This window comes from Bos taurus, chromosome 14, assembly GCF_002263795.3.
Source record: "Bos taurus isolate L1 Dominette 01449 registration number 42190680 breed Hereford chromosome 14, ARS-UCD2.0, whole genome shotgun sequence".
Lineage (NCBI taxonomy): Eukaryota > Metazoa > Chordata > Mammalia > Artiodactyla > Bovidae > Bos > Bos taurus.
The window spans coordinates 4,051,058-4,073,810 of NC_037341.1; the positions used below are offsets into that span (position 1 = coordinate 4,051,058).

The 22,753-nt window shown below is 47.6% G+C and overlaps 1 long non-coding RNA gene across 1 annotated transcript in view; it reads right to left on the bottom strand.

The window, feature by feature from the left end:
- The window catches only part of LOC132342153 (uncharacterized), a 54,332-nt gene extending 35,450 nt beyond the window's left edge, over positions 1-18,882 (bottom strand). The window contains exon 1 of the long non-coding RNA XR_009490401.1: positions 18,392-18,882. This is a non-coding gene — a long non-coding RNA (uncharacterized lncRNA). The remainder of the gene's footprint in view (positions 1-18,391) is intronic.
- Between the last annotated feature and the right edge of the window lie 3,871 nt (positions 18,883-22,753).

Consider the following 22,753-nt stretch of genomic DNA (forward strand, 5'->3'; position numbering starts at 1 on the left):
CTCGCTGTCTCCATCATCTCATCCTCTCCACCCTCCTCATTATCATCTTCATTAATACCACCATCATTCTCATGATGCTCCTCATCCCTATCATCTTCATTACTGTCATCAGTATCAACATGACTGCTGTCATCATCTGTGTTCCCAGGTCTAGTTCAGTTCTTAGCCTTAGCAACCCCTTGAGGTTGCCATCCAACAGTCACATGAGTGAACCTGGAATTTGAGATGATGGTGGCCATGCACTCAATGCTTACCTCCTGAGGGACCTTTAGCCAGAACCACCCAGAGAAGCCACTGCAGAGTCCAGGCCCCTGGAAACCATGAGATGATGCTTCCTTCTCTTTTTTCTTCAGAGATAAATGAGGCTGTAATTCCCTTATTGTCTGATATATGGAACCTATTTTGTATCTATTTTTTTTAGTAAATACCCTTATTTTTAAATAAATATTTAAATATGTTTTAATTAAATTTCAGTTATTATTAAATATTTCTGTTAATTTTTATCCTCTTAAAGACATTTGTACATTTTTAACTTCTCACTGAACACCCTTCTCCCACCACAGTAGTCAAATGTTTTTTAAATTTATTTTTTAAACCTAAATTATAGTGTGAAGTCAAAGTGAAAGTGTTAGTCACTCAGTCATGTCTGACTCTTCACGACCCCATGGACTGTAGCATGCCAGGCTCCTCTGTCCATGGAAGTCTCCAGGCAAGAATACTGGAGTGGGTAGCCGTTCCCTTCTCCAGGAGATCTTCCCAACCCAGGGATTGAACCCGGGTCTCTTGCATTGCAGGCAGACTCTAAGCCACCAGGGAAGCCCAAATTATAGTGTATAGCCTCCTAAATGTTCTCATTTAAAATCATTTTGCACTGTCCTATAGGAATATGGCTCAGATGGTAAAGCATCTGCCTACAATGTGGGAGACCTGGCTTCGATCCCTGGGCCAGGAAGATCCCCTGGAGAAGGAAATGGCAACCCACTCCAGTATTCTTGCCTGGAAAATTCCATGGACGGAGGAGCGTGGTAGGCTACAGTCCACGGGTCACAAAGAATTGGACGCGACTGAGCGACTTCACTGCACTACAGGAGTAGCGAGTAGAATGGGCAGTTTTTGTTTACATTATTGATTTTGCTGGCCTCCTCTTCGCTTGGATGAACTTCATTTATTTCTTGTTATTTAGTGAGCTGTTTTGCTAAGGAGATGATTTTGACCCAGAGTAGCTCATTCTACACGTGTTTCCAGGCTCTGTGCTCACCCTTACTAAAAAGTCAACAGAAATGTCCTCATCCTCCTGTTTGCAGCCACGTGTTCCTATTAGTTACTTAGGGTCCTGACCTTATGGCCCAGCTCCTGCCCCTTCTGCTGGGCTTCTCTCTCCCTTCCTAGCCCCCCACGTTCTTAAGGAAAAGTTAAACTCAGAAGATACACTGGCGGCAGCTTCATTGGGCTTAATTTCCTGAGTGCCACAGGAGTGTGCATGGAGGTGAACTTGTCTGTCAAAGATGCGTTTGGTGCCCCAGGTGGCATCATCTCTGGCTCTGATTTCAGCCTCACCTGTAGAGACTTGTGAATAGCAACACACCTTGGAGTCTTTCTGCGGTCTGCCTTGGTGCCTTCTTGGAAGCCACCGGAGTTCACTCAGCACAAAAGTGCTGTCAGGAAGTGTCTGTGGGTCTGGCTTTTCATCATTGATTTTTTTTAAGTGTTCTTTATTGTGTGGATTTTCTCAAAGACTTAAGCCTTCTGTCACGTAGGCACTGCACTGACTCTTTGTTCCCCAGCCTGCAGCTTACCCCTCAATTTACTTACAGATGTCATTTGATGAGCACATTGAAGCAACAATGTGTTGAAGCCCAGGTTTTCTCTTATTTCTTTTATAGGGTCGGTGCTTTTGTGTCCTCAGAAGCCTTTGCCTATGTGAAAGTGGCATGTATATGACATGTGTTCTTTTGCAAGTTTTAACGGCTCTCAAGATTTTAAAATTTAGTCTATGATTCACTTAAAATGTATACTAAAAATAGTGTGTCTGTATGACTGAGGTAGAGATTTCATTTTTTTAAATATGGATACTCGATTGTTTAGCAAGTTGACCTTATGAAATTCACTTATCTGTTATACTCTTCTTTTTTTAGAGCCCTTAGATTTTTCTGTAGATACAACCATATCCATGAAAATAAAGAGTTTGAATTCCTTCTTTGTAATGTTTATCTTCTTCCTGTTCCTTGCCCATTGCTCTAAGATGCCCAGTTCAAGATTGGGTATGAAAGGTGAGGATGGGCATCTCTGCCTTACAAACAATGAGAGAAGACAAACATTCACTATTTTATGATTAAGTGTGATGACAGCTGTGGGGTTTTGTAGACGGTTACTATATATTTCTCATTGATGCTGATTATCATCATGAATAGTTATTAAAATATATAAAATAATTTTTATTCCTTCATTAAAATGGTAAGATGATTTTTCTTTTCGATACTCTTTTTTAATTGAGGTATAATTGACTGATACTCTTAATCTGGTGAATTACCATGGATTGTTTCTCAAATGCTGAAAACACCCCAAGAGTCCTGAGATAAACTTCACTTGGTCATATTTTAGATACTTCTAGATTCATTTTACCAACATTTTGTTATAAATTTTTGCATATATATTCCATTCCTTCCTTCCTGATTTTGTACTCCATATTTCACTTAGATTTTACAGACTCCACAATACTGTTATTTTTGCTTTCTACAGTCATTATGTTTTAATGAAAAAATGTACAGAATAAGATTTTTCATATATTTATGTACATATTTATAGTGTCTGATATTCTCTTATTTTTCCTGTAGATCTGAATTTCCATCAAGTGTCTTTTCTATACCTTTTCCACTGTATTTTCTTCACATATTTTTCACAGCTGTGTTGAAGCCCCCATCTGCTAATTCCAACCTCTGAACTACCTATGGGTCTGCTTCGATACAACATTATGACACCTGATTTGGTTTGGTTTGCTTCTTTATATGGGGTGGGGGGGCTTCCTAGGCGGCTCAGTGGCAAGGAATCCATCTGGCAATGCAGGGGACATTGGTTCAACTCTTGGGTCAGGAAGATCCTGTGGAGAAGGAAATGCTAACCCAGGGGGCTACAGGCAAATGGTCCAGGGGGCCGTAAGGAGTTGGACATGACTGGGTGACTGTGAACAGCAGTCTGGGTTTGTCACGCTGGACTTGTTTGAGTCATCAGTAGGAACATGAGTTGGTAGACCAAAACAGATCCTTAGAGGTCAGCAAGACAACCCCCCTCACATTTTAGAGTATAGAAAATTGGCTCAGAGAGAACCAGTCCAAGTTTACCCAGGAATTAGCTACAGGGTCAGAACTCCAACTCACCATCTATCTATCTCTTTGCTTTTGAAGCACCTGCCTCCCAGAGCCTAGGTTCCCTCATTATTAAACTAAGGGAGTTGGACTAGGTTAACAGCCGGTCCCTTCCAGCAACATGATTCTATTTTTTCCTTTCATTGTGCCTGTGAAAGCTTTCAAGGGCGTCAGGGACATGACCCGTGTTACATCATCGGAGGCCCTCTTCTATTTACGCTTAAAGGTTTGTCAGACCATGTCTAGATCACAATTCCAGGAAAAAAATAATAGCTTCGTGTAAAAAAGTAATAAAAACCAAAAACAAAACTTTTTTTTTAAAAAAATTGGTTCTCACCAAATCCAAATGTGTTCTTGTGAAATATTTATTAGGCATTGTCAAGTATAATAAAAACACTATAATTTCCTCCTCCTTCCATCCCCAGATATAACTGCTATAAAGAGTTTGATATATGATTCTCACAATACTAGGGGCTTACATTACATCTATGCTTTATTCCTTCTGCATATGCTCACTGATGTCCTTTAGTGTGCTGGAATACTCCACTAGATCCCAGGGCAAGGCAACAAGACAGTCTCTCCTCTCATGGACTTTATATTCCAATGATGAAGGCAGATAGGAAGTAAGCAAGTGAATCGACAGCAGCATCCCACAGGTACAGAAGGGGGCAGTGGCTTGGAAGAGGGCTGCTCTGGAGAGGGTGATCAGAGTGCGTCTGTCTCCGAAATTGAGATCCAATGATATAGAAGAGTCAGACGTTATAAAGCGTGGGTAAGAGTGAGCTGATGAGAAAAAGCAAAGGCCCTGAGAAAGATCAAGCTATGTGCGTTCAGCCCCCAAGCAGAGTGGCTGGAGTGTGGAGGACAGGGAAGAATAGAGTGAGGCGCAGGGCAGCTTGGGTCCAGGTCACGCAGGGCTTCAGCCAGTGAATTAGGTGTGGTCTAAGTGCAGCACAAAGTCAGTGAGCAGTGTTAAGGGAAAACCTGAGTCTAATTCATAACTTAAACTGTGGTTAAATATAGACTCACACATAACACATGCTTATACTAAAATAGATACATATCCATTCACACATCCATTTCATTGAAGAGACGATTCCTTCTTGCTTGAGAAGGATAGGATCTTTCTTTGTATACTCTCTGACACACCTTTCAGTCCATATCTGTCAGACATCTTCGCTTGTCAGCATCTAGAGGTCACACATGGTCTTTTCAACAGCGTTTCTCTGTTTTCTAAACCCCTTTGCAGAGAGACATTCCTTTGTATGAAATGACCATGTGTGTATAAGTTCTATTTGCTTATTTCAGTTACTAACGACTCACCCATTCAGTTACCCAGCACTCGTTGTCTGAGCCTCCACAGTGTCTAAAGCTAGATATTCATAGGAATATGAGTGAGTGGAGGGTCCTCACCCTTAAGAAGCAGCGTTTGGGGAAAAGTGTGCGCAGTGTATGACCATGTCCTGTCAGGTTTCACGAGCTCTGGAGGGAAGACCGCACAGAGTAACAGAGGAGCACAGGTGGGGAGGAGTCCAGTCTCGGGATGCTGGGGGACAGGGGAGCCTTGCAGAGCGGCTGGCTCCCAGGGGCCTCTGAGACGTCGGTAGGAACGTGCAGCAGACAGAGCCAGTGAGGGGAAAGCACGGGGCAGGATGCGGCCCCGCGTGTGAAAGGCATTGTCATTAACACTTGAGGAGACTTCAGTGAGGAGAAAAAAGGGACTGGCGCTGGTGGTAAGGCCCCTGGGGTCCGACTTGCTTTTTCCTCTAATCCCCGTGTCTTCACCGCTCAGTCCCTTCCCTTTTCTGTGCCTCAGTCTCTGCATCTCAAAGGAGCACTCTGGCTTTCACATCCTGTGGCCTTAAGTAAAAATACGACATAAGCAAGACAGCTGGGAGGGGGCGGGAGCAGAATCTGCTTTGATTGCTCCCCAGCTCTGAGATGCTGCCAAGTCCTTTTCCCAGCAGACAATATTGAAGCAATTAATGGAATGAAAAATACTGATCTCACAGAGGGCATCTTCGACAGACTAAGGGGAATCATCAAATAATATTGTAGTTAAAGTTTCAAAGTAGCAAGGAGGTAGTTTGGTCCCATGCCCAGTTGGTAATTTGATAATCCTCAACAGCGCCACCTAGTGGTCATCCAGCTTGGGCTTTAATGAAGGAAGGTGTCCCTGGTGGCTCAGTGGTAAAGAATTCGCCTGCAATGCAAGAGATGCCAGCAATGGAGGACCTGGGGGTTGATCTCTGAGTGGGGAGGACCCCCTGGAGAAGGGAATGGCAACCCACTCCAGTATTCTTGCCTGGAGAGTCCCATTGACAGAGGAGCCTGGCAGGCTACAGTCCATGGGGTCACAAAAGAGACACTACTTAGAGACTACACAACAGCAATGGAGGAAGCCCACCCTCTGCAGGATTTGCTCTAGGTGCCTGCTGCACCCATAACTTCGGCTGAGACCTCAGGCTGTAGCCCTGAGCTGGGGTGTTCATGATCTTTACAAAGTGACTCCCTACAGTCTGAGTCGAAGCAGCAGGGCAGACCGAGGCAGGGCCCTTCCTTGGGGACATCAAGCTCCAGCCTGGTCGAAGAATTCAAACAAGGGTGATGGAAACTGGCTGAAATGGGTTCCTTCTTTGAAGAATTTGAAATGGGGATGTAAACAGACAACTGATGGGAAGAGCAGAGGGACAGACGTTCACCATGCAGGACACCGTGTTTGCCCTTCCATTACCCAACCCACTTTGCCCCTGGGATTGGAAATGAGTTTTCAACTCTTTCCTAAGATGCAGGGGCACTTAACCAGAAAGATTACTTCTCCCCTCTTCACTGTGTTGACCAGCATAGGCCAAGAGATCCTGATTTCTCTCCCAGCCACAGGGAGTGCCTTATGAACTCAGGATTTTACAGGCAATTCTGAGAAACAGGCTTCCTATCTGTGGTTTAAAAATGCAAAACTTGGAACTTGATGACTGCCATTGTCTCCCCAGTATGAGATAAAGCCAATATGAGAAGAAAGCAGACGCGTAGAGATGAGCAGAATAAAGGAAGTTGCAGAGAAACAGAGGTGGTGCTGTTCCACTGGTCCTAAATCCACTCTCTTTTATTGTCTAGGCCAGTTTGATTTGGAATTTCTGTTACTTATTAAAACTGTATCCCCAAAACAAAAAAGAAAATGAAAACAGTGTCCTCTCTAAGACACCGAGGCAAGGTGCATGTACCATCAGAATCCTGCACCCCAAGTTCCCCCTGCGTGGGGGCGTGATGATCTGGACCAGATTTTAGTGCTAACTCAGATCTTGGTTGTTCCAGACCCAGGAACCTGCTTGTATTCCAGCTTTCAAGTTGTATCTTTCCTGATTACCTTACTTTACAACATATATTTGACTATGTCTACCATCCTTGTGTGTGTGCGTGCTTAGTCACTCAGTCATGTCCAGCTCTTTGCAACCCCATGGACGGTAACCCACAGGCTTCTCTGTCTGTGCAGTTTCCCAGGCAAGAATACTAGCGTGGGCTGCCCTTTCCTTCTCCAGGGGATCTTCCTGACCCAGGGATTGAACCCCAGGTCTCTTGCATTGTAGGCAGATTCTTTACCATCTGAGCCACCAAGGAAGACCATCACCCATCCTTGCTGCTACTGCTAAGTCGCTTCAGTCATGTCCAACTCTGTGTGACCCCATAGACAGCAGCCCACCAGGCTCTGCCATCCCTGGGATTCTCCAGGCAAGAACACTGGAGTGGGTTGCCATTTCCTTCTCCAGTGAAAAGTGAACGTGAAGTCGCTCAGTCGCGACCTACTCATAGCGACCCCATGGACTGTATCCCACCAGGCTCCTCCATCCATGGGATTTTCTAGGCAAGAGTACTGGAATGGCTTGCCATTGCCTTCTCCGATCTCCCATCCTTACTCCTGCTTAAAACCTTTTATTTGGGTTTTCAGTGATTTGAGAATGCAGAGCCAAATCTCTCCTCTGGCCCATAGGGCCCTGTGTGGTCTGGCACAGAAGCTCACTCTTGGGTCTTCTTGACCAATGTCACCTCCTTTTCAAAGCTCAGGGCTCTGATCCACCTGCAGCAGACACCCCCTGTCCCTAAGACAGCCCCTCCCGTCTCCAGCTCCTGGTGTGTCAGATGATTCTGCCAGTGGGTGTGTTTGGGGAGCCCCATGAGTACAGACCCCGAATCTTCTTCTGCTCACCATTGCCTTCAGTCTCCAGCAAAGAAGAGGCAGGACGGAATTAATAGGTACGTGAATGAATTCCTACCACTAACAGAAAGGGTCAGTTCTTACTAAGCCGAATCTCTGCAATTAATCCCTTCCAGCAAGTCAGAACATGATATAGAACTTCTTGAACCACCAAATCAGGTGTCATGATGTCCCCAGGAGTCTCACACCATCAGAGTTGGGGGAAGGCACACCTCTTAAGTGGATACAAGCAGGATCAGCTGCTCAGTGATACCTTGAGAATTGCCAAGGCATGGAGTTACTGCTGCTGTTTCCACTGGATTGAGGAAAAGACTGCGGCTGACGCACTCCTCTTAAGTGTGTTAGTCGCTCAGTCGTGCCCGACTCTTTGTGACCCCATGGACTGCAGCTCACCAGGCTCCTCTGTCCATGAGATTTTCCAGGCAATGATACTGGAGTGGGTTGCCATTTCCTTCTCCAACACTCCTCTAGAGTCTAAGAAATATGTCTAATTGATTTCGGGGTGGTGTGGGGGTGGCTTTTATAAAATTCATCCCCAGACCCTGGAAATGTATGTGTATTTGAAGTGACAAAGTGTGCCATGCTTCCCAGGCAGTTCCTACCCCCTGCCTGGATGGATGGAGGTCGCGCTGAGCTGCAGGTTGCCTCAGTGGTACCAGCACTGAACTGTGCAGTCAGAACTGAGTTTTAACTCCAGCCTCACCACTTGGGAGCATGGATTGTCAAACTTTAAGTGTGCATTAGAAGCTGACCTGTCCTCTTCTCTCATCTTTTGTAGATGCTGACTTGGATGGCTGGCCGGCTTGGCATTTGGTTAGCAGTCTTCCCTGTGGCTCAGATGGTAAAGAATCCACTTGCAATGCAGGAGACCCGGGTTCAGTCCCTGGGTTGAGAAGACCCCCTGGAGAAGGAAATGGCAACTGACTCCATTATCTTGCCTGGAGAATCCCATGGACAGAGGAGCCTGGAGGGCTACGGTCCATGGAGTCGCAAAGAGTCGGACATGGCTGAGCGGCTAACACACACAGATACTTCCCAGATCACAGTGGAAGGCGTCCCTTCATGCGAGATTAGAGCTCAGGCTCTGGATTCAGACTAGTTTGGAGCCCTGACTCTACCCTGTGCTTGGGTTAGAGGCCTGAGCCATCATTAACTCTCAGCTCTTTCCTAATCTATAAAGAGGGGTGGGGGTAGGGGGCATGGAATCTGCTGTAGGCCTCAACAAAAAGCAATTAGTGAGACACCCTTCAGTCCAGAGCAAGTGCTGAATATATCTGCCCCAGTGCTTTTCCCAGCGAAGTCAAAATCCAGCGCCAGGTCTTGTTACCCAGCTCAGAATTCCACATCCTACACCATGAAGAGGGGCCTGCCTGGGTGACCCACAGGAGGCAACAGCCAAAGGCGGAGAAGCCATGCACATTTCTGACATTGGAAGTCTTGCCAACCAGAGGAGAGGGCCCTGGGATCTGCTGCCCGTGCTTCTCCATGGGCTGAAGGGAGCCCCGGCGTGCGTCCAGGCCCCATTCAGTGGGTTCTGTGTTTCCATGGACTGGAGGAAGCCTCAGAGGTGGGCCCAGGCCCCATTCAGTGGGTTCTGTGTCTCCATGGACTGGAGGAAGCCTCAGATGTAGGGCCAGGCCCCATTCAGGGGGTCCCGTCTCTCCATGGACTGGAGGAAGCCTCAGAGGTGGGCCCAGGCCCCATTCAGTGGGTTCCGTGTTCCCATGGACTGCAGGAAGCCTCAGAGGTGGGCCCAGGCCCCATTCAGGGGGTCCTGTGTCTCCATGGACTGGAGGAAGCCTCAGAGGTGGGGCCAGACCCCATTCAGTGGGTTCCAGCTGTCTTCAAGGCAAGCAGCCCAAGACCGGTTTCCTCTCCCTGAAGCTTGGTAGCCACCCCTTTGGCTTCTCAGTATAAATCAGGATGGACAATGGTATCGTTTAGCTCCCATGATGATGTCAGACACATAAAGAGCAAGACTTTTTGTGAAATGGAGAACAGGCTCTTTGCTGAACTGAAACCTAAGCTGCTGAAGCTCAGAGACAGAAGGGATCTTAGAGAGACTTGTGCTTTCCTGAGGCCAGAGAGGGAAAGGAACTTCTCTGCACAGTGAGTTGGAGGAATGACAGGAAGAAAATGCTCATCCTGGCCCTGAGCTCAGTTATTTTCCATTATTCTACACCATTTTTGCTTGCTCCCTCGGATAAATTATACTGCAGCTCTTTGTGAGAATTAAATGTTGGGGAAAACTGCAGAAGACCTGCAGTGAGAAGACCCCAGCCACTCTGCCTGTGTGGCTTGCAGGTGGCAGCAGGGATGCTGGGAGAGTCAGGAGGGCTGGTCCCCACCCTACCTCTGCCCACCTCCCCCCACCCCCCTACTGCCACTCTGAGACTCTGGGGAAGTCACTCTGCATTTCCGCATCCTTGTCATGAGCATGGATGACATTCTGAGGCATCCATGGATTCTGAAATACCTGTGGTCCAATTCCCCCAAGTGATCAGAGATCAAGATGATTGGCTTTCTTCCAAACAGCCCATCCTGGACATAGCAGTAAACACTCGAGAGAGATTTGAGGATAAATTAACAAAGGACTGAAAGGAGCTTCAAAAAAAAAAAAAAAGCTGCACCAAGTGAAAGAAGCCAGCCGCAAAGAACACATAGCGTTTGCTTCCATTTGTATGAAATGTCTAGGAAGGGAAAATCCACAGACAGAAAGTACAGCAGTGGTTGTCAGAGTGATTATGCTCAGAGAAGCATGACATCTGAAAGGACTTCCACGTGTGCCATCTGACAGAAGCCGTAGAAGGATGGTGCACGGAAGGTAATCACTGGTGTTTCATCCCCATAGAACTGGGATCCAGAGATGAGAAGTGGCTTGCACGATGACCCGCACACCTCGACAGGGGCAGAAGGGCAAAGGGACCACTTGGTGCTCCTCTGAGGCTCTCCACAGCCTCTACCCACACCCTCCAGACTCAGAGCACTGATTAATGTTATTAATAAGAGCAACACATCCTGGACAGATGCAGGAGTGGTGTCTGCCCCTTCCTCGAGGGGTGCTACGCCGTCTCCAATGCTGCTTACTCAGCACCCCAGAGACGCTTGACCCACCCGTCACTCTTCGCCCCCTGCCCAGCGCCTTCACCCTGCAGCCCCTCGGTTTTTCTGTTTCGGGCCCGCTGACGACCGGTGCTCTCAGCCCCCAGATGGGCCAGCTTACCCTACGATCCCCCTAGGGATATCTCCCTCCCTCGGGGACCCTTCCTGGGCTGTGTCGGGCTCTCTCTGCAGATTCTCCCCTCTCACGATCTCTGGTCGCATCTCTGCACGTGCTTCCTGAATTTCAACTGCTGCAGGGCCCAGGCCCACGTCAAACTCGACTTCATCAGTATCTCCTCTGCTGGGCCGTCTCTCGGCCCCCGCCCCGGAGGGTGCAGAAACCTCACGTGCAGAGAAAGGGACCGGCTGTATTCCTCAGTCCCCACTCGCCCGCATCCGTACAAAATGTCCCTTCAGGCTCAGTCTCGCCTGTCTCCTCCCCCTCCTCCCCTTCTCTGTCTGCATCTCTCACCGTGTCTGGCTCCTCCTCTGCTCCTTCCTCAGTTATACCCCTTGTCTCCCCATGAGTAACTGCTGTGCGTTTGCTGGCATTCCCTGGAGGTGTGGGTATCTTCGGGAAATGTGTCAAGTTGTCTTCTGCGTACGTATTTTGAATGTGTATCAACGATGTCTTGCTGAGATTTCACTCGGCACTTTTAAGACCTAGCCGTGTTACGGGGTGTTCCTCTGGTCCGCCGCTTCTGACTGCTCCGTGTCCACAGTGCGTTCGCACAGCCCGCCTGTCTGGTCTGCCATTGATGGGCGACTGGGCACCTTCTGACACTTGCTACCGCAAATGGATAGCCGGCCACGGGCCTTCTTATTTCTGCGGATTCCGCCTGCCTTTCCGCCCTGAGGGGCCGCCAGTGTCCCTTTCCCCACGCCCCCTCCCACACGCCCCATTGTACCCCCGCGCAGTTGTTGTCAGGATAAAAAGTTGTACCTTTCTTTCCATTAGCATTTTTAAATTACTGAGTCTCCATGTTTTCACTAAACACATTAGTAATTTTGACTTCCCCATCTGTCAGTAGCCCTATTTATAGCCTCAGCTCATATTTGTACTCTGTTTAGTGTCTTTTATATTTTATTTTCAGGAATTTTACCTTTTATTACTGATATTAATCATGTGTCTGTTTCGGAAGTTGGGGAAAAAAATCTTTTCCTGGCCTGTCATTAATATAACTTTATTTTTTTGAATGGGGATTATTATTGTTCGTGTTTTAAGAACCATTCTTGCTCCCTTGTGGCTGGGGCTTCCTGTGGCACCTGTCCTGTCGTTCTGCATCCTAGCTGACCGCCCCAACGTGTCCTATCTCAGCTCAGCACCGCCCGCCCACCCTCCCCGATGGCTCCCTCTCCCCAGCCAGCCCACCAGCACCCCCGCCAGCCGTGCGGTCTCCTCTCCCGGCACCATCGCTGCCCCGGTTTGTGGCTCGCCGGCTCTCACCTACACTGTCCACCGGGCCTCTCTCCCTACCCCGACCCCACCTCTTCCCACGCCAGGCTCCCAGCTGCTTTTGTGTAGTAGTGTTAGTGGCTCAGTTGTGTGTGACTCTCTGTGACCCTGTGGACTGTAGCCCTCCAGGCTCCTCTGTCCATGGGATTCTCCAGGCAAGAATACTGGAGTATGCGCTCCTCCAGGGGATCTTCCCGACCCAGGGATCAAGCCCTGGGTCTCCTGCATTGCAGGCAGATTCTTTACTCTCTGAGCCACCAGGGAAGCCCCCCAACTGCTTTAGTGCAACTTAAAAAAAAACCCTAAGTTTATTATTACTGCTACTGTGACTCCTAGTGCTGTGACTTCTATTGGTCTGGGGCCGACGGGACTCAGTTAAAGGCTCTAACTGGGAGGCAGCCACTGCATTGCAGCCAGATGTGGCTGAGGTGGAGTCTGTCTGGAGGCCCCCTCGCTCCTGTACCTGCTGGCTGGGGTTGGTCATCGGCCACAGCACCTGCCTGTGGGCTCCCCATGTAGCCTGGGCTTCCTCAAGGCACGGTGGCCGAGCTCCAAGAACGAATGGCTCCAGAAAGAGTTAGGAAGAAACTATTTCCTTCCATGAAAGTCACATGGGTCACTTCTGCCTCACTGTCGTGGCCCAGGCAGTCACCGAGACCCCCCTGATTTCCAGGGGAGGGGACGGACACTCCTCCTGCCTGGGGAGCCCTGGGTCACGTGGTCCAGAGAGCACATGGACTTTTGTTATGACCCATATTTGGAAACTACAAGCTGCCTCACCAGGAAGCTGGTTAACTTCTCTGAGCCTTGGCTTCCCTGTCTGTAAAACATGGACACCAGCACAGACATCACAGGAAGGCTGGCTGAGAGGTTTTGTCTCCAATGAAACCTGACTTCTGTTAGTAAATATTGAGCATCTGCTGAGTGAAAGCAGAAATGGATTGAACATGCCTGAGGTTCATGATCTTAACAAGCCCACAATCACTATTAGCTTCAAGTTCCCTGTAGAAAATGACAACATGCAATGTTCAAAGTCGGTATCTCTGTTTGGGAGTGGGCCTTTGTTAAAAAACATTAGAGCAGGAAATTGCCTGCCTGTGTACTTCTCCCCAAGCCACCACTGCTCCCCGTCTTCCCTATTTTCACCCTTGTTCTGAGCTGTTTTCAACCAGATCCGGGCGTATTTCCAGCAATGAACACCCTTAACTGTTTTGTCTTCAAATATTTCATTTTGGAAGAAATCCATGTTTAATTAAATAAACAGCTTGGTCTGGGGTAAGGAAAAGACAGAATATTCCCATTTTCACTACAAGAAGTCTTACGTCTCTCTCTTCATTTTATCTGATTATGCCTCTCAAATTCACAAATTTCCATCCATTAATGTCACTATACAACATGTACAAATTTTATTAAATACAAGGCTTAATTTTTTTATCCTCTTCCCCTTTCCCCTTTGGTAACCATAAGTGTGTTTTCTATGCCTCTGTGTCTATTTCTGTTTATATATATAAGTTCATTTATATCACTAGGGGGTTGAAAAGAGTTGGACATGACTTAGCAACTGAATAAGAATAACAAATCATTTTCTTTAGATTCCATATGTAAATGAGATCACATGATATTTGTCTTCCTCTATCTGACGTACTAAGTGAAGTAAATCACTTACTTAGTACGTGACTTATTAGTGTGATAAGCTCCAAGCCCATTCACGTTGCGGCAAATGGCATTAGTTCATTCTTTTTAATGGCTGAGTAATATTCCAATGAATATATATGCACCACTCTTCTTTACCCATTCATCTGTCGATGGACATCTAGATTGCTTCTATGTCTTGGCTATTGTAATTCCTGCTACTATAAACAGTATGCAGTGTGGAGTTCGAGGGAGTATGGACTTTGGGGTCAGACAGACAGAAGTGCAGTTTACAGGGATGGAATTTACGTCTTGGCTTTAGACACATCACCTTGCCCACTGGGTCTCATTTTTCTTATCTGGGGTGATTAGTTAGTTATTTTTAGTGCTTAAAATATCAAAATCTATTCCATGAAATACCAGCTCCATGATGCTAATAGATATTCCACATATAAACGGATACGTTATCAAACATGGCTCATCATTTCTAAGAAGAAACTATTTTACATTTTATGATTCCTAAAGGGATCTTTCTAGTGACTATTCTAAATCTCCAAGGAAGTACCAGAATATTCAGTTTTTCAATACATCTCTGACACACGGGAAGCATTTTCCACAGAAAACCCTAGTGTTGTACAAACACGCCTGGTGCAATGATGGTGTAAGACAGAATACACATTCCAAAATGCTACCTACTATTATTATTACTACTGTTATTATTGCTAATATAACTATTATTCAGTTATTAATTATTACTTAGCAGCAATAATAATAATGCAAGAGGCCCAAATCTGAAGAAATCCAAGTTACAGTTCAAAATTCCGAGTTTTCCAAACAAAATTTTGCATGTTGGATTTTCTTTGGTGCATCTCCTCTGAATTCTACTGGTTATAGAATAGACAACTTGAACACAGACAAATCCCTCTTCCCCTTGCTAATTAGCAAGTTGGATTGTTGAGATGGGACTGCTCCATCACCGCAGAGATGATGCCATGGCTTTTAATTAACCATACAGGGACTTGAATTGATTCAAAAAGAAAGAAAAGTTCTGAACATGCCCACTCACCTGGGTTAAGGACCAAAGAAGTCAAAGAATTAACAGCTGGGGGCATGTGTTTCCTACTGAGCTCCTTACATGACAACAAATTTATACATACAATCCATGGGGTTGCAATGAGTCAGACACGACTGAGCTCCATCACCACCACCATGACTTTGAATATTTATAACTGTCTGTGTTTTCATAACGTGGGGCTAATAAGAGCATAGTCAGAGAAAGCGGTACACTCACATAATTCTGAAGTGCCAGCTTTTTGTCCAGTGCCTTCCTGGATTATGCTATTAATTCCTTGGAAAGTGTGAATCACAGTAGTTTCTAGGTGATGAGTGATTTTCCATTATTCATGAATGCATTCTTGTATATAAACAACAGCCTCTGTGTTGCCAGCATCTGTTTTATTCACTGAGACAGAGGCCCCCACCCCCTGCACTCTGGCTCTAGCCCTCCAGCCCCCCTAGGTCTCCAGGATGAATGGAAAACCAGAAAGAACCCAGGCCTTGGGGTCTTTATTGCCTCTGGGTTCTTATCTAGACTCTTCCCCGTGTGGGAGTCTGGGCAAGATTCACCATCATTCCTCTTCTCTTTCCTAAGATGAGCTAGATGCCTTCTGAGTCCAAGACTGCATGACTCCATGGCTTCGGGTTAAGGGAAAAATGAAACCCTTGGGTTGGAGGGAGAAAACGGGAATATTACTCTGTCACTGGCCCTAGCTATCTTTTATAACTACTCAGCAGACATTTACTGAGCACTTAGTTACTAGGCCGTGGGTTGGACACTGGAGAAATAGAGCTCATGATCAAATTGCAGAGAAAAACACGCGCCCATAAAATAATGCGGTGTGTGGTATTCAGTCCTGATGCGGACATGCTACCAAAGAGATTACAAAAGGCAGGGTGGTTGCAGCAGGCCTCACAGAAGTCACTGCTCTGAAGCAGAGTTCTGAAGGTTGAATGTGTGTTTGGCAGTTGAGTAGGGATGGGAACTCTGAGTAGAGAGAACAGCACGTGGAAAAGTGCTGTGAGACTCAATATAGAAAAGGAAATACACACACACACATATAGTAACTATATATAGTAAATCAATCTACAGGCAATCCAGAAAGCCAACTCAAGGGCCTCCCAGGTAACTCAGTGGTAAAGAATCCGCCTGCAATGCAGAAGATACGGGTTCAGTCCCTGGGTTGGGGAAGATCCCCTGCAGAAGGAAATGGCAACCGGCTCTGGTATTCTTGCCTAGGAAATCCCATGGACAGAGGAGCCTGGCAGGCTATAGTCCATGGGGTCACAAAAGAGTCAGACACGACTGAGCAAGAACAACAACAAAAAGGAAGCCAACCCATGACCCACAGTAGGTCCAACTACTACCTTTAGCAACCAACTCAGGAAGCCAAACAATAACCCCTATAACAATCAGCCCCACATGGCCAGGTCTTGTTTAATAACTGACAGCTTCCCTCATTTGTGCCCCCTTTTCCAGCTTCGGGCCCAATGGAATAAAACAATGGTCACCCCTAAACTGTCACAGAGGAGGCCCCACTGGAGGGAGGTAGTCCACTTCCAGCTTCTCCAGGCCAACAGCCTCCAATCAGGGGACATCTGAACTTTTGTGTTTCCTCCACTATAAAGCTTTCCAACTCCTCTGTGTTGATTCCCTGCCAAACGTAAGAGATGGTGGTTGACTCCCCTGCTAGAGCAAGTTCAAAGTAAATAGCCTTTGCTTATTTTCATTTGGGAAATCTTCTTTTAATGTCACAGCACAGAAGCATGAAACCATATGTTTTGTGTAAAGAACTGAAAATGTGTGTTTACTGTAGGTGGTTTTGTGTGTATGTTTCTGTGAATGTTAATATGCATTGGTTGAGGGGAGGATGATGGCAGATGGGTTTGGAAAGCAGGCAAGATCAAAACCACTTAGACTTTTGTATAATGTATTAGTTAACCATTGCGGTAGAATAATATTACCACAACGTCAGGTGCTTCAAGCAACACACATGTACTCTCTCCATTCATGTGAGTCAGGAGTCCAGGCACCCTTGGCTTCAACCAAGGTCTCCTTTGGGACTGGATTGAGGCTGGTCTGGGGAAGGTTCTGCTCCTGGCCCACGTGGCTGCTGGCAGCATGCAGTTTCTTGTGGAATGTTAGTCTGAGGACCTCAGTTTCTTCCTAGTTATTGGCTGGAGGTCACTGGAGGAGGCAAGGTAATGGTCCCCCAAAGATGTCCATGACTTCATAACCAAAATCTTGAATATATGCCCTTACATGGACAAAGAGACTTTGCACATGTGATGATAGCCAAGGACCCTGAGATGGAGGTGGGGGTGTTATCCTGGAGTACCCAGGTAGACCCAGTTTCATCACATGGATCTTTAGTACCAGGGAACATCTCCTAGTTATAGCCAGAGAGAATCGTGAGAACACAAAAGAGACGAGACTGTGGCTGGACTTGAAGATGGGGGAAGAGGGTCATGAGCCGAGGAGAGCAGGTACCTCCAGGATCTGGAAAAGGCAAAGGACAGATTCTCCCCCAGAACCCCTGGGAGGAACCCAGCTCCTGATCTGTGCACTACACAAAGGTCCCCCCAGCCTGAGCCTGTGGCCACTGAAATCCTGCCTGTGCTCTGCCTATGCTCTGCTCACCAAGCAACACCTTGTTAAGGGGTGTCCACCCATCTGTCTAGTCTGTCCAGCTGAAGATGGTGCCACTTCCTGAATATCTCTAGAAGGAGCATCCCTGTGTACTTTGCCCACAGGTACCAGACAGCAAGTCCTCTGTTTTCACAAATGCCTCCACAAAGTTACTGTTACCCACTTCCTGGGAACAAAGCTTAGAAATAAATGGTATTTTGCTCTTAAGTCCAAGGGATCTAGGCTCTAATTTTAGAGCCCAAGCTCACTCCTGCTTCATGCCGTTGAGCCCCTGTGCTTCCCCAGATGGTCATGCTCCCTCCCTGCTGAGTCTATTCCTGTTTCCTCTTCCCCGGCTGTCTACTGAAGCACCAAACTAGCCACTCAGCTGTGACCTCAGAGCTGAGAACCAGGCAGGCAGCCCCTGGCCTCAGGCAGGCCTTGCGCTTTCCTGCTGAACCCAAACATTTCACAGAATATCCACATTAGACAAGGCCACTCTGCCCATGATGTATCTAGACAAACAAGATGGTTGGGCAATCATGAATAAGAACTTTGTCAAAACCACAAAAATGTGCACATGTCCCCCATCCTGGTTATCAGAGCAACTGCTGCTTTTTTTGAGAATCACAGCTGAAGCTGTCACCCTCCTGGCCCCTGAGAGCTGAAAGAGCCTTGCCTCAATTTATCTCTGTTTGTTTCAAAAGCACTGGGGATTTGACAGAGATGTTTGCAGCTGGACTTTAAGAGATATGTGGTGGTCAACTGCCCTGAACTGACTCTGACTTGACCAAAGGAAGAAGCCCGCACAGAAGAGATCTGGAGGTGTCTGAAAGCACCCAGAACAGAGCTTTCCCCACCTCTTCCCACCCTGTGTCACCGCAAAGCCCATGAACAATTCCAGGGAATAAAAACTTAGTCTTGGTGATAAAATAAAGTCTAACCTTTTCTTTTCCTTTGTGCTTGGTCAGTTTCACTGGCTCACAGGGGGCCACGTGCAGAGGCCTTGCACCGAGTGCTTTAGTCCAGAGTTCCTGATGAAAGATGGCTGCACCCACACTTCAGCTCTCCGGCCGTGTGCAGGATGGTGTGCAAGACACCACGTTAACCAAGATGGCGGCGGTGGCGGGCTGTGTGCAGAGGTGCCGCACACGACAACTAGGCCAAGATGGCGGCGGCGGCGGGCCGTGTGCAGAGGTGCCGCACACAACAACCAGGCCAAGATGGCAGCAGTGATGGGTTGTGTGCAGAGACGCCACACCTGGGCCTGCAATCTGGAACATCAGGATTCTACTCACCCTCCAGGGCGCAATTCAAATGGCACCTCCTCCACGGAGTCTTCTCTGGAATTCGCCTTAAGAAGGAGTCACTTCTTCCTCTGTATTTCCTGAAGAAGAAAGCTAATCCTTACGGGAAAATAAAGACATGGAAATGAATGAAGACCAGCTCCCTGGTATGGAGACACTTGTAAAAGCTCACCTTGATCTTGTCCTTCTGTTCCCTCTCTTGCCACAGGTAAAATAATAAAAATGCAAAAATACCATTTTGTTTTGGGGGTTTGCCCCTTCAGGAAGCAGCTGGTAAACACTAAACCTCATTACACAACACACATTCCAATTAGAAGCTCAAGGCCCAGGAATGGAAGGATGGGTCAGCCCCCTGCCATTGTGAACAAGAATATCTCTACTTACTCTTTCTAGCCCTGCAAATGGACTTGTGGGGTTGGTATTCAAAAAGACAAAAATAAAGTCAGTTTAAATTTGTGGTGATGTATGTCTTGGACTGCAAGGAGATCCAACCAGTCCATTCTGAAGGAGATCAGCCCTGGGATTTCTTTGGAAGGAATGATGCTAAAGCTGAAACTCCAGTACTTTGGCCACCTCATGCGAAGAGTTGACTCATTGGAAAAGACTCTGATGCTGGGAGGGATTTGGGGCAGGAGGAGAAGGGGATGACAGAGGATGAGATGGCTGGATGGCATCACTGACTCGATGGACGTGAGTCTGGGTGAACTCCGGGAGTTGGTGATGGACAGGGAGGCCTGGCGTGCTGCGATTCATGGGATCACAAAGAGTCGGACACGACTGAGCGACTGAACTGAACTGACTGATGTCTTGCCAGGTAAGTTATTTAAAATTGCTCAAGAGTAACACTAGGGCAAGTAATTATAGAATCAGAAAGGTTATAGCTATAAATCTATAGCTACACATCTATATGACAGTATTTTGTTGTAGACAACAAATACTGATATAACAGAAAATTCAAGAAATTTGTTGTAACCAGATCTGGTGTTTATAATTAAATTAATTATAGTAATTATAATTACTTCTATCACTTTCTGGATGGATGAAATCAGTCAGGCTTTTTGAACCTAAATGCTGTCATCCTGTAGAGTGGTGGTGGTTTAGTCACCAAGTCGTGTCTGACTCTTGTGGCCCCATGGACTGTAGCCCCCAGGCTCCTCCATCCATGGGATTTTCCAGGCAAAAATACTGGAGTGGGTTGCCATTTCCTTCTTCAGGGGATCTTCCTGACCCAGGGATTGAACCCAGGTCTCCTGCATTGCAGGCAGATTCTTACCCACTAAGCTTTTAGGACAGTTTCAGGACAGAGTTTTATGCAAGCAGTGAGTTTCCTTCCTTCTCTCTCCCTCTGACAACAGCATGTATTGTCCCTCCTGGCTGAGCATCGCCAGCATTTGCTGGTCTGCCTCAAGACTGCTCTCTCAATCTTTAAACTCCAAAGAGTTAAACTCTATCAAACTGAAAGTGTTAGTCATTCAGTCATATCCGACTCTTTGTGACCCCATGAACTGTAGCCCACCAGGCTCCTCTGTCCATGGAATTCTCCAGGCAAGAATACCGGAGTGGGTTGCCATTCCCTTCCCCAGGAGATCTTCCCAACCCAGGGGAAATTGGGTCTCCTGCATTGCAGGCAGATTCTAAACTCTATCAAGGCCTTTCTCAAATATTTTTCTGTTCCTGTGTCCACGTCACTGCTCCATACTGGAATGCCTTCTCCGGTCACGAGCCTTATGAACGGTCCCCATCTTCCCAGACCTGGATCAGAGCTCATCCCTGCCCCGGAGCAGCCCTCAGCCCCCGCTGCTCTGGGCCCAGGGAGCCCGGCCAGCTGTCACAGAGCTTTGACATCAGGTCATCCTCTGCCCTCTGGGTTGGCGAAGGCAGAAATGTAAACAAACGATTACAGTGAACTGTGACAGTGTTCTGAATGGAGATGAAAAGGAGTCATTCTGTCTGTGGTTAATGAAGGGACCGCTGAGCCTTGGGTCCATTGAAAGGGGGTGGGGGTGCTGTTTATAGGAAAATGGAATCTGAGGTGCCTGTATGGTAGCTGGTGCTGACCAGGAGCAGACAGACCACCTGGAGGGCACCGGGAGGAGCAGAGTGTCAGCTTGGTCCAAGACCCACAGCAAACAAGCGTCACCAGTGCTGCAGTGTGACCCAGGCAGGCAGTGCCCGGCACTCCTGAGCTTGGTGCTGGGAAAGATGACAACAGGGTTTGGTCTGAACACCACATCACCAGAATGCAGTCCATGGGGAAGGTGTGGTCACTGTGGCTCCCCTTTCTCCCCCTCCCTCACCCTTCTTGCTCCTGCTCTGCGTGGCCTGAGGCAGGGCAGGAGGTCCCGAGAGCCAGGTAGACAGGCAGGCAGCCCCACTGCACCCAGGGAGCAGGCAGATCTGACCAGCTCTCTGCTCCCACTGGGCCAGACCTTAGCCACTCTCTGGAATTGACTTGAAAACTTGGCCGGAAGAGCACCACCCAGGCTTATGCAATGGCCAGCACATGGCTTGGATGTCAGGGAGGGGGGAGGCAGCATTGTAGCTGGAGGTTTTCAAGAAAAATGCTTATATTGAGGACAGTACTAAGAGCCATCAGCACACGGCCAGCTTCGGGCCAGCCTCCCAGGCACCACTGCCTCCATGCCTCTCTCCAGACACAGCTGTGAGCTGCCTTTCACTCACCCCATTTTACAGATGACAGCATCACCAATATTTGTGAGTCATTTACACTCCACGGAGGGCTTCCCAGGTGGCTCAGTGGTTAAGAATCCGCCTGCCAGTGCAGGAGATGTGGGTTTGATTCCTGGGTCAGGAAGATCTGCTGGAGGAGAAAATGGCAATCCACTCCAGGATTCTTGCCTGGAAAATCCCACAGATAGAGGAGCTTGGTAGGCTACAGTCGGGTCACAGAGTCGGACATGGCTGAGTGACCGAGCATGCAAGCATGCACCTCTGTGGGTACTGATAAACACCAGAAGGCACTGCCTCATTTAATAAAATAACCTCTTGAGGAAAATGCCATTAAGATCCCTACTTCACAGACAGATAGACTGAGGCTAGAGGGCTCTTAGTGTTTACACACAATCACACATCGTGAACTGATGTTAAGCCTGCATAGAAGTCAGCTCCAAATACCATCCGGGGGTCTGGCAGGGAGGGTGGAGGCAGGGATCCTGAAGGGCAGGGGGGGCAGGATGGGGAGGGAAAACCTTTCTGTGAAGCAGCTTTAGCCAGGATCCGGTCTGAGTACAGGCCGAGAGTCCGAGGGGCTGCTGCACCTTTCCCGATGGCGTCGAGCAAACCAGCTCATCTCTTAGGCCTCCCATTTCCAAGGCGGGAACAGTAGCACCTGCTCTGGTTATGACGGTGAATTCCATTCCAAAGTCCAGCACTACAGTGTGGACAGACCTTGGAAACAGTAGGCTAAGTGGAAGAAACCAGCCACAAAGGCGACACACGCAGCGAGGACTTTATGTGAAATTTCCACTGTTCGCAAAGCTGTGGAGACAGGGCGTTATTGGTCGTAGGGACCAGACGGGGGGAGGGGGAGTGACTGCTGACGGGCACGGGGTTTCTTTCAGGATGATGAAACTGTTCTGGAATTAGGGATGATATCATACAACCCTGTTAATATATGAAAACCCCTGAAGTACACAGCTTAAAATGGTAAATTTTATGTGTCAACCACAAATGGGCACTTGCCAGGGGTGTTTGCCATCTACCTCTACAAGGATGAAATCACGTGCTGTTGCAGCTGAAGGAGTTCAGCGTGGAGATCAGGAATGGGGCACTCATGTGCTCCTGGAAAACTGCCAGGACAGGTCTCCAGATAGATATTCTCAGGAGCTGATTTTATGAGCCCAATTTTTGTATCTCCTTATATCTAAAGAAGCACTAAAATCCTTCATGGTGTCAACTGTTTCTGGTGACTAGCTTCCCAAGACCCGCAGAAATGTTGCAATGTATGGCAAAACCACTACAACATTGTAAAGTGAGTAG